Consider the following 10,653-nt stretch of genomic DNA (forward strand, 5'->3'; position numbering starts at 1 on the left):
GGAGTACTGCTCTCCCGTTTGAGCTGGTGCTCCTGCCTCCCACCTTTCTCGGCTTCACGCTGTGGAAACCAAGGCATTTCGGATCATTGGTATCTCCCGCGGTGAGGCTGAGTCTTTGGCCTCCCACTCTCTCACCGCAGAAAGGTCGGTGGTCTTTCTGTCTTCTACCGTCTCCTCTCCGGTCTCGTCCCCCTGCTGTCTCTGCAATTTGTTCCCACCATATTTTTGCAGGGTGCTCAAGGTCCGCCAACAACCCACTTCTGGTAAAACTACCAAAATCACGAATCACTGCTCACCTTCACTCTTTCATTAATCTTTTTTCCCACCTTTGGAATAAACTCCCTCACGCTCTTCAATCCCATTCTTCCCTCCAGGCCTTCAAAATAGCTATTCACCACCACCTCTTATCGTCCCCCATCCAAATCCTCGAACTTTTCTACCCCCATTAATCCACTCCAAACCCACCCTCTTCAAATTCCCTGCTTTCTTTCCTGAAAGTCCCTGTAATATCCATCTTCTATTCCCCATGTTCCCCGCCCCATCCCTCTCACTTCTGCAGATCTCCTAGTGTCTCTTCCCCACTGTTTTGTCCTTCCCACTCGCACCCCTCTTGTCTCATGCCCCCTTGCTTTGTGTTGTGTGTTAGCTCTCATACGAGCCTCGACAAGGTATACAAAAAAAAAGGTGAGCGGACAGACAAACAAACGGAAGTGATCAACACTCGTTAAAAACATTTTTGGGGCCAAGTAATAAGATAGATGTTTCATGAATAGCACAATACTTGCAATAACCAAATAAACAATAGTTGACATGGGAAACAGCAACTTAATAATTTGGAAAATTTGACCTGTTAAGTGTTTTACGTGATGGAATGTTGTGCATAATAAATTTGGTTGATACATTTTTTTAATTGTTGCCTTATGGGTGTTTTACATGTTTTGGATGGTATTGGCCTCAACCTTTGATTAATTTTAAGCGGATTTCAAACACAAATACTCTACATACATACAAATAAGCTGTGTAAGTTTCAATCTGATATAATAATATCAAGGTTTGGCAATAATACACATAGGAACGCCTCTCCTGACGCTCACCTGGATCAGGATTAAGTCACTCAAACCCCCCACAGACCTCCTCAGACCATGAATTTTTTCGATGACGTGAACAAACTTAGGTACATCACAGGTGATGATGATTGAGGTCAAGTTTCATTGAAAATGTCTATGTAGTTTGGAGAAGAGAGCAAATACCTATTTTGGGGTTCAAAAACCCTCCCGTCTCCCTTAATGAGCACAGATTTTGATGCGGTCGATAAACTTTGGTACATCACGGGTGATGAAGGTTGAAGTCAAGTTTCATTGGAATTGTGTGTGTGACTTCCAAGAAGAAAGCAAATATGTCTTTTGGGGAGCAACCCCCGTAGCTCCCCTTCAGGCCGTATTTTTTAATGTTATTTTTCTAATGTCATGAACAAACTTTGGTACATCCAGGGTGATGAACATTGTGGTAAAGTTTCATCGATATCATTAGTGCAGTATCATAAATAAACTTTAGTGCATCACCGGTGATGAAGGTAGTGGTTAAGTTTCATCTTGTGTGTGCAGTTTCGGAGAAGAGAGCAAATAGCTATTTTGGGGGGGTGTAACCTCCCCAGCCCCCCTCCCTCAAAGACCACCTTATTGAGTGCAGATTTTGATGCAGTAGATACACTTTTGTACATCAGAGGTGATTAAGGTTGTGGTCAAGTTTCATCGAAATCGTGTGTTTAGTTTTGGAGAAGAGAGCATATACCTTTCTTTTTGGGGGGGGGGTCCAACCCCTCCCCGTAGACCCCATTAATGAGCACAGATTTTGATGTGGTCAATATACCTTTGTTAGGCATTAGATATGAAGCTTGTGGCCAAGTTTAATCAAAATTGTGTGTTTCGTTCAAGCAACAATGACAAGTGTTTACGGACTGATTCACTGACTGACTAACTAACTCACCTACGACATGCTCGATCACATAAGCTCACTGGAACCATGTTCCAGGTGAGCTGAAAATCACCAAAATATCCCATTTGATAATAATGGGAGTGAAATTGGTGTCATGGGCACCGTTTTCTCTTTGCCATGTGGGACTTTTCTCTTTTCCACGTGGCACCATTCTCTTTGCCACGAACAAAGATGAGCAGAACCTGAGAAAAACAGAAACAGAAATTTAATGAAATAATTATATTTTGTGCCCTCTTAGCTTAGTAGTAAGGAGATTTAACAATGGGGGGGGGGCTTTTGATTATGACTGGTGACTCTCAAGTATTATTGCAGAAGGCCCTCAGACAGAAGATATCATGGGGTCTATCGGGTCTTAGGGTCCGAGGGGATCTTAGGGGACTGAAGTGTTTAAGGGGGGTAAAGGGCATAAAGGGTTTTAAAAGGTCCAAAGGGTGTAAAATGTCTAAAATGGTCTCTAGGGTTGTAGACCTTTTACACCATTTGGACCTTTTGAGACCCTTCATACCCTTTACACCCTAAAAGGTGTAAGGGCTCCAAATGTCCAAAAGGTATGTTCCAATATTCCGTAATAAATAAACGTAGACACAGAGATCAGATCAGATATGGGAGCATTCACCAGAGCAGCGCGTCGCTGCATCCACTTTCCGCCGGTACTCCAAGGGCCTCCGTCGTGCCATCCCCCAGGCAGATGCCTGGCCCATCCCCATCTCCTTGAGATGCTGATCAACCTGCTGCTAACACGAGGCACGTGGTTGGCCCATTGTCTTCCTCCACTCACGAGACTCCCTCGCTGAGATAATCTGGTGAGCAGGATCAGCATCAGTAAAACGAGCCACATGTCCATACAGCCGCAGCTGCCGCTCACAGACGATGCAGGTAACAAATCTCATTTGAGTCTCTCTTAGCAACTACTCGTTGGACACAAAGTCCGACCAGTGATAGCCAAGGATTCTCGGAAGAGACCTGGTACCAAAGGAATTAAGTCTCCCTCTCAGATCCTTCGTCATAGTCCAAGTCTCGCATCCATAGAGCAAGACTAGAAGCAACAAGGACCTGCAGACTCGGACTTTCGTCCTCCCGCACAGGTATCGGCAGTGCTACACCCCATGATCCAGTGAATCCATGACTCCCCAGGCCCAACCCAGGCATCTGTTGACCTCTGGCTTACAGCCAGCAGAGACATGAATATCACTGACAAGGTAAGTGAATCTCTCCACGACCTCAACATCCTCAACACAAACAGGCACAGATGGGACAGCAGCATCCAAGATGTCATTGAAAACCTGGATCTTAGTTTTGACCCAGGAAACACGTAATCCCAGCAGCTCCAACTCCTCATTCAGCACTTCGAGGGCCCCCAAAAGGATATCTGGAATCTCCGCAAAGATGTCTGCATCATCTGCAAAATGAAGATCAGAGATCTTGACATTCCCAAACGATGCACAGCAGCTTGATCTCTCCGACATCCTCCCCAGAATGCAATCCATTCAAATGTTGACAAGTGTGGGGGCCAGCACACACCCCTGATGAACTCCAGTATCAACTGGAAATAAGTCAGAGATGGTACCACCACAACTCACAGCACTCTCAGTACCAGAGTAGAGCTCAGACATCAGATCAATCAGGTTTGGTGGCACCCCACGAAGACCAAGAATCCTCCAAGGGTTATCTCGATGCACTGAATCAAACGCTTTGCAGAGATCAACATAGGCTGCAAGCAGCCCCCGCTGAAACTCTCGTCTGTGTTCGGTGAAGACCCAAATTGCAAGGATACTATCAATCGTTGATCTCTTTGGTGTAAAGCCTGACTGCTCTGGACGCTGGTGCTCAAGCAGATTGTGGTGAACCTTATCAAGAATTATCCAAGCAAAGACCTTGCCCAGCACTGAGAGCAGCGTCACCCCTTGGTAGTTGGTGCAGTCTTGGCGATCATCCTTCCCTTTCCAGAGAGGGACAATAAGGCCCTTCTTCCAGTCAGTTGGGATGATGCCTGTGTTCCAGGCAGAGCACAGAACTACACGCAATGTGCAGCATTTCCACCAGCCTTGAGAAGTTGAGCATGGATGCCACAGATCCCTGTAGCTTTACCCCATTTCAATGGGGGGGGGAGGGGGAGGGTAGACCACATCCTGTGTTTCTCCAAATGAAGGTAGACCACAGTTGATTGGAGGATCAGCAACAGGGATTGTTACACTCCTGACGTCCAACTCAACAGCTTGTGCATGAGCCTGGTATAACCACTCAAATAACCGGCTCAGCGGGCATTCACTTCCGACTCCCCTGTCAAGAGCCCACCACCCTCTGTCTAACTGCAGTACACCGAGGGATGGACTTGGCGGAATGCAATGCGTGAATTACCCTGTAAGCAGGACGAGAATCACTTAACCACAGGTGATGCTCTACCCCCTCACAGATTCCTCGCACATAGGCCTCCTTGTCCACCCTCAGTGCACGTACAGTTTTACGCCTCAGCTCCCTGAACAGCTCAGCTCTGCCATTCAGCCTGGCCCTGAGACTTTTATCAATGGTATCCAGTGTCCCTTGATAGTCAAAATTCTTCTTCGCCCCAAGATGAGTCCCAAGACATCCACCGGCAACATCAAGGACAGTGGTCTTGAAGGCACTTCACAAATTTTCAGGATCTCCCAAAGCACCCAGACCCCCCGCCCCCTCCCAAACTCCACTCAGCCTGTTCGCAAACTCCTCAGCTTCCTTCTCATCCTTGAGCTTGCCATCATCCAGCCCAGGCTGGGATTGTACCATTCTCCCGGATTTCATCTCCTTTGCCACACCGCCAGCGTTGGAATACCAAGTCCAGTGATGAGCTTGTGGTCGCTGAAACCATGAACCAACCACAAAATGTCCATGACTTCTTGCAAAATCAAGGAACTTTGTGCTATTTAGGTTCACAGTTCCTGACCCATGGGGACCAACACATGTATCATAACCATCCCTATCAGTTCCAGTCGATGCATTGAAATCCCCCCAGACTAGAAGTGTATCTCGTCTGGGGCACTGATCAACCACAGACTCAAGTGTGGCATGGGATGCGTCCTCCACGGTGAGATCACTTGCCTCAGTCGGAGCATAAACAGAGACCAGGAAAATGACACCCAAGGCATGATGAGTCCTTCTCATAATAATATATGAGTGTTCTCATAATGAGTTCTCATAATACGCTCAGATGAGTTCTCAGATGAGTTCTCATAATACGCTCGCTGACCGGTGTTACCTCAATTATCATTGGAGTCAGCTTATTGGACACAGCTACAGCAATTCCTTGGGCATGGTAACCATCAGAGCGACCAGACCAACAGTAGGTGTAACCACTCACCATGATCTCACCGCAATCCGGTCTCCGAATCTCAGAGAGTGCTGCAATACGGATGTCCATGCGCTTGAGCTCAGATGATAACAGAGACAGGTGATCATCCTCTCTTAGAGATATGACATTCCAGGCACCCACCCGAAGGGACCTCCTCGGGTTAATCCAAGGAGACCGCCGTCTGGTGGACGACACGTCAGCACCACTCCGACACCCTCTCCCACAATCTGACCCGGGAATGTTACCCCGTGGTTTCCCTCCTATCATCAAAGATTGGGGGTCCCGAAGGCTTTGCCCCAATCCTGTCACCCGGTGAGCTGCCCTGCGAAGGGAAGCTGCACAGGAGGTACTCCCACGGAGTGGGTTTTCAGATTTTTTTGCGTTTTTGCATTTTGCGGAATGAAGGGTTTTACGGTGGCCGCAGTGCAAATCCTGCCACCAACCTCCTAATAAAAAAGTAACCCAACTGCAGGAGGACGTCTGTAGACACAGTTGGGCACGAGATGTGGATGGTCGTTGGCTCACAAGGAGCTCCTCCGCCCTTTGACAGGTTTTGTTTTTAATCCTGCTGGGTGTCCATATCCAAACACCCTCCTCACCAAAAACCTTGTGGGGGGCGGGGGGGGGAGACGGTTTAGTCGCCAACAACCCGACGACAGAACAGGTTAGTACAGGTTTACATGATACCTGCTGCAATCAGAGATCTGATCTGGCCTGACCTGACAATAATATCCAATAATTAATAAGGAATTAATCGATGTACTCATGATCCAACTCATGTTCAAACAATACCTAATTAATCGACACTCACATGGTCCGACCAAGACTTCACCTCAACGATCAGGGATCATCGTCCACCCATGTTTTTATGTTTTATATGCAGTACTGCACATGTATATATATATATATATATATATATATATATATATATATATATATATATATATATATATATATATATATATATATATATATATATATATCTCAAGTGAAATGGCTATGTGAATTGGATGAAAATTGACGATTGATGTGACCGATTGATCTGAAAAACAATAGGCTTCCAGCTTGTCACTTCCTCCACCCAATAGTGAAGTTTCAGGGAAATTGGAGTAAAAATGTGACCTGGAGGAGAACAGACAGACCTACAGACAGACAGACAGACAGAATGACAGATCAAAACTTCTAATAGATATTACTTGTGAATCTTGGATTTTGCAAGTAACCAATAGATAAAGACAGGGGTAAAAACATAACCATCATACACCTTCAGTGAGAGGTAAAAAAAAAGGACTCGTCCAATCTCCACCAAATTTTGTTACGTGCTGGGAGTACCAAGTTCAGGTCAGGGTATCAAACACCCCCCCCCCCACCACTCCCCACTGCCCCTGCAAGGAAATTCTCTATGTATGTGGGTCGGTCTAAAAATCATAGAGAAGAAATGGCTGCACCAATGTCCTCCAGATTTTGCAAAGGTGGTGGGGTACCCATGGTCAGGGCATCAGCACAAGCCCCCTCCTCACAACCACCACAAGACAAATCTCTGTATGGCTGTTTATTTATACGTCTGAAATCAATAAACTCACCTCAATAAAGGAAATGAAGCCATTTGGCCCATCATTGCCATGGTGCACTCTCACGTTGACTTTTGCTCCAGCTTTAAACATCAATCTTGTTGATGGTTTGCTAAAGTCTAAATATCCCGATGTTTATCGTGTGACCCAGCTTGTCTTATATAAGACCACTAATGGAAATTCTTAAAGTTCATCGACATTGCATCTTCCTGCAGTTGTCGGACACTGCCAAGTTATGGCGCACTATATTTCTTGTCGCTGGCCATGGCAACCAGTTGTGTGGTTTAACTTGGCGGAAGTCCGTTTGGTGGAATGCAAAATGAAAACAAATAACTTGAAACGAATATGAGAGATGAAGCTGAGCCGAGGGAAAAGGGTGGAATCGAGTCAATGTCGGTACTCGGTGTCGAGCAATGAGTTCTGGCAGCGATTTGGCACGCTGAATAAGGGTAAGGCTTTGGTCTTGGCTGTACCAGGATGCAGGAAAGTGGAGCAGCCGATTGGCAGCCCCTTTTACATCACTCGAACAACTTGATCTTGCATATTTGTGTATTCGTTTCATTTATTCCTTCGTTTTGTTGGTTGTTGTTTTCATTCACTTAATCATTTACACCTTTCCTTGAAGATTTCTCCACCACCACCCCACGCAAAACTCCAAAATGGTTCCTCAACTTGCAATTTAATCAAATATTTTAAAGAGATAAATGAAAACAATAAGATAGCATGGGACGTCAAGTGTAAAGCTGCGTTCATGTCTTGTCTAACATTGACATGACAGCTGGCTTTGATTTGTGTCAATTTCGAGCATTAATCCCTGCCCATGGGCCTGGCCTGACAGCTACCACAGAGCGCAATATTTCCGCTTACGGATGTGGCTGGTTGTGTTTGGCCGTATCTGCTCTGTTTAAAACTTGTTTTGTTTTCTCTTCAAAAAGGGCAGAGGCCGCAAGTCCGTTTTGGGGTGGGGAAAAAAAAAATCAGCGGCTTTTTGGACTATGCGAGAGAGGCCAACTAAGCTCTGGTGTACAATGGTTCCTTTACGGCTTCTTAGGGTTTGTTTGTACAAGGAAATCAAGTAGCTGGGCGTAGTGTTTTGTGCAGGAAATGCGCAGGGAGAGTGTGCGTTTAGTTCGGCGCTAGACTCGACATAGCCCTTGCTGTACTTCGGCGCCAAGGAGGGCCGGCGCGGCTTCCTCTTCCTGCGCCACACTCCCAGAGTGCACCACCTCGATATCCCTTTCGTCATGGCGAGAAAGTTAGGCCATGTGTAAACACAGGCAAGACATCACAGAGTAAAATGGTGTCAGGGCAGAGCGAAAGTCTTTCTGAGGAAACATAATCTGGCGGGGTCGATGAACCGGATGGAATATACACATACTGTGGGTGTTGAGGAATATGGGGAATCTCTTGCAGAGCACCCATTTACACTGGAATTCCACATATCTATAAAGTAATGTCTCTTCACACTTACACTCATTACACCTTTCACACTAACCCCTCCAGTTTGACATTGATTTTTAATTTGATGACCAATTGATACGGCTCTACGGTCAAGGTATTTTCTTTCTCTCATCATGGAACTCAATTGTAATTTTCAGCTTCACAATACTTTTTCATTGTGGTATATCACATACAGCCAGCAGGGATCTCGGAACAAGGGGTGTGGTGGGTGAACCCCCTAAAGGATTTGGTGTAGGTGCTGAATTACAGCATCACACCACTAACTGTACCGATTTATCACGAAAGTTATATCTTCAACTCCCCTAACGTTTCCCTGTATTCCCTTATCAGCTCAGGTGTGTGTGTGTGTGTGTGTGTGTGTGTGTGTGTGTGTGTCTCAAGAGTGATGCCTCACACCATGCTCAGCTGCCATGGAAACCAAGGCTTTCAAGATCATTGGAATCTTCCACGACAAAGCTGAGACGATGAGCTTATCACTTCGCCATCACAGACAGGAGGGCAGTCTCTTTGTCTTCTACCGCCTTCTTTCTGGTCTTGCACCATCTGCTCTTTCCATGCTTTGTCCCTGAAGGGTGCACACGGTCCACCATCAACCCCCTTCTAGTGAAACTCCAAAAAATCCAGAAACACGACTCACCTCTACTCATTTGTTCCTTTTTCCCCCACCTGTGGAACCAGCTTTCGCAATTCTCCTCAATCTCATTCTTCCCTCCAGGTCTTCAAGACAGCAGAGTTCACTTCCATCTCACATCATCCCTCATCCAAAACCAAGATATTTTCTACCCCCCATTAACCCTCCCCAAGCCCACCTCCTACCAAATTTCCAGGTTTTCCTTCCTGAGAGTTTGCTTCTGTATCCATCTTATACCCACCCAATGCAACCTCCCCTATCCCTCATTCTTCCCCACATCCCTTACTTGTCCTAGTATCCCTCCATTTTGTCCCTCAACCCTGCTGTTGTGTGTATTTACCTCTTCTTCTTCTCCTGTTCCTTTTGTTTAGTGATGTCCTGATCCGTTCTTTGTTCTAGTTTCTCCATGAGCCTCGACTTTGTACATAAAAAGGAGTGGGATTGGGGGTGGGGCGGAGTTTACATTGAACAAATGAAAATAAAGAAAATTAATAAAGGAAAGAGAGGATAGGGGAGTGCGAGAGCAGTGTCGCGATGGATTCCATTGTTTTGCATCTGTCATAGACTCCCCATCGCAGCAGTCTCAGCATGTCGCACCAACATAATGGAAGAGTACGCTGTCTGCCACACACGTAGTGTTCCGAGAAAAGCCGGACCAGCAGCTTTAAACCGTGATGAAAGTGAAAACGCTTTGTTAATAAGCCAGTGGGCATGTGGCCAATCGGAAAACAATGTACAAATTGTTTTCGGTAGCTCAAGATCACACAGTAAAAAGAGTTGTTCTTGGGGAAAAAAAGTAGGATTTTTAAAGCAGAGTGCAAGATAGAATGGCATGATGAGCCAACAGGGCCTGCGACCAGAACGCTAACTGTTCTCAACTAAAGAGGAACAGCTCCATCATTTAACGGCCTTTCTTTGTGTGAATGCATTTTCAGAGCATGTCTAAACAAAAAAAAAAAACCCAAAAAACTTTTTCCTAGGTTTTCTTTGGCACTCACGTGTAACTGTATTCTCCGGCACAGCCCGTCGGAATATCATGAATATCATAATTCCTTGTGTTTTTGCAGAAAAAGAAACTGAACAGAAAAATAAATAAACTGAAGAACTAATGAAATATTATTTTGGGAGGAAGGGATGGGGGTGGAAGCGGGAGTGGTGGGAGGTGGAGAGGGGGATGCTGGGTGGGGGAGAAGAGATTGCTCTTATTTTTACTTTAGCTAAAATGGGTCTGAGCTGAACCCATCCCTCCAACAAATTAAAAAGAGTCAACTGTATTTTCTATATTTGACCAATAACACCGTTTTCACCAATCTGTTACTCTACACATCATGATTGTTCATGTCATGTTTCACTTCCATTTGTCTGTAATTCAGAGTGCGCTTCTGATTTAATGGTGGTGCTTACAAAGATGAGGCCAAATAAATCCAATCTGCGGTGTTACATAACATGATCAGGGTGGCTGTGGATTTACAATAAGCCGAATGGTCTACTCCGATGTCTGGGATTTCTTCTATAACATTAACTCCCATCACATTCACCTCTGAGCTATCTAGTCTGGGTTTGAATCCTGACCCAGCTAAAAGCTGTCATCCCGGTGCTTCACAGACAGGTTGATTCATCAATGTGTGTGCCATCCCTCAAATGAAGGATAAACTGGCATCCTGTCTGCC

The 10,653-nt window shown here is 45.6% G+C and overlaps 1 long non-coding RNA gene across 1 annotated transcript; it reads right to left on the reverse strand.

The window, feature by feature from the left end:
* Window positions 1–1,881: 1,881 nt before the first annotated feature.
* Window positions 1,882–9,600, reverse strand: LOC147017001 (uncharacterized). The gene is made up of 3 exons (XR_015049706.1): window positions 9,324–9,600; window positions 8,749–8,917; window positions 1,882–2,177 (listed from the first exon to the last, which is right to left on the reverse strand). It is a non-coding gene; the product is annotated as an uncharacterized LOC147017001 (long non-coding RNA).
* Window positions 9,601–10,653: the final 1,053 nt, after the last annotated feature.

The sequence above is a fragment of the Eptatretus burgeri genome, chromosome 11 (genome assembly GCF_056783735.1).
Source record: "Eptatretus burgeri isolate ZD-2024b chromosome 11, Ebu_testis_v1, whole genome shotgun sequence".
NCBI classification, from domain to species: Eukaryota; Metazoa; Chordata; class Myxini; order Myxiniformes; family Myxinidae; genus Eptatretus; species Eptatretus burgeri.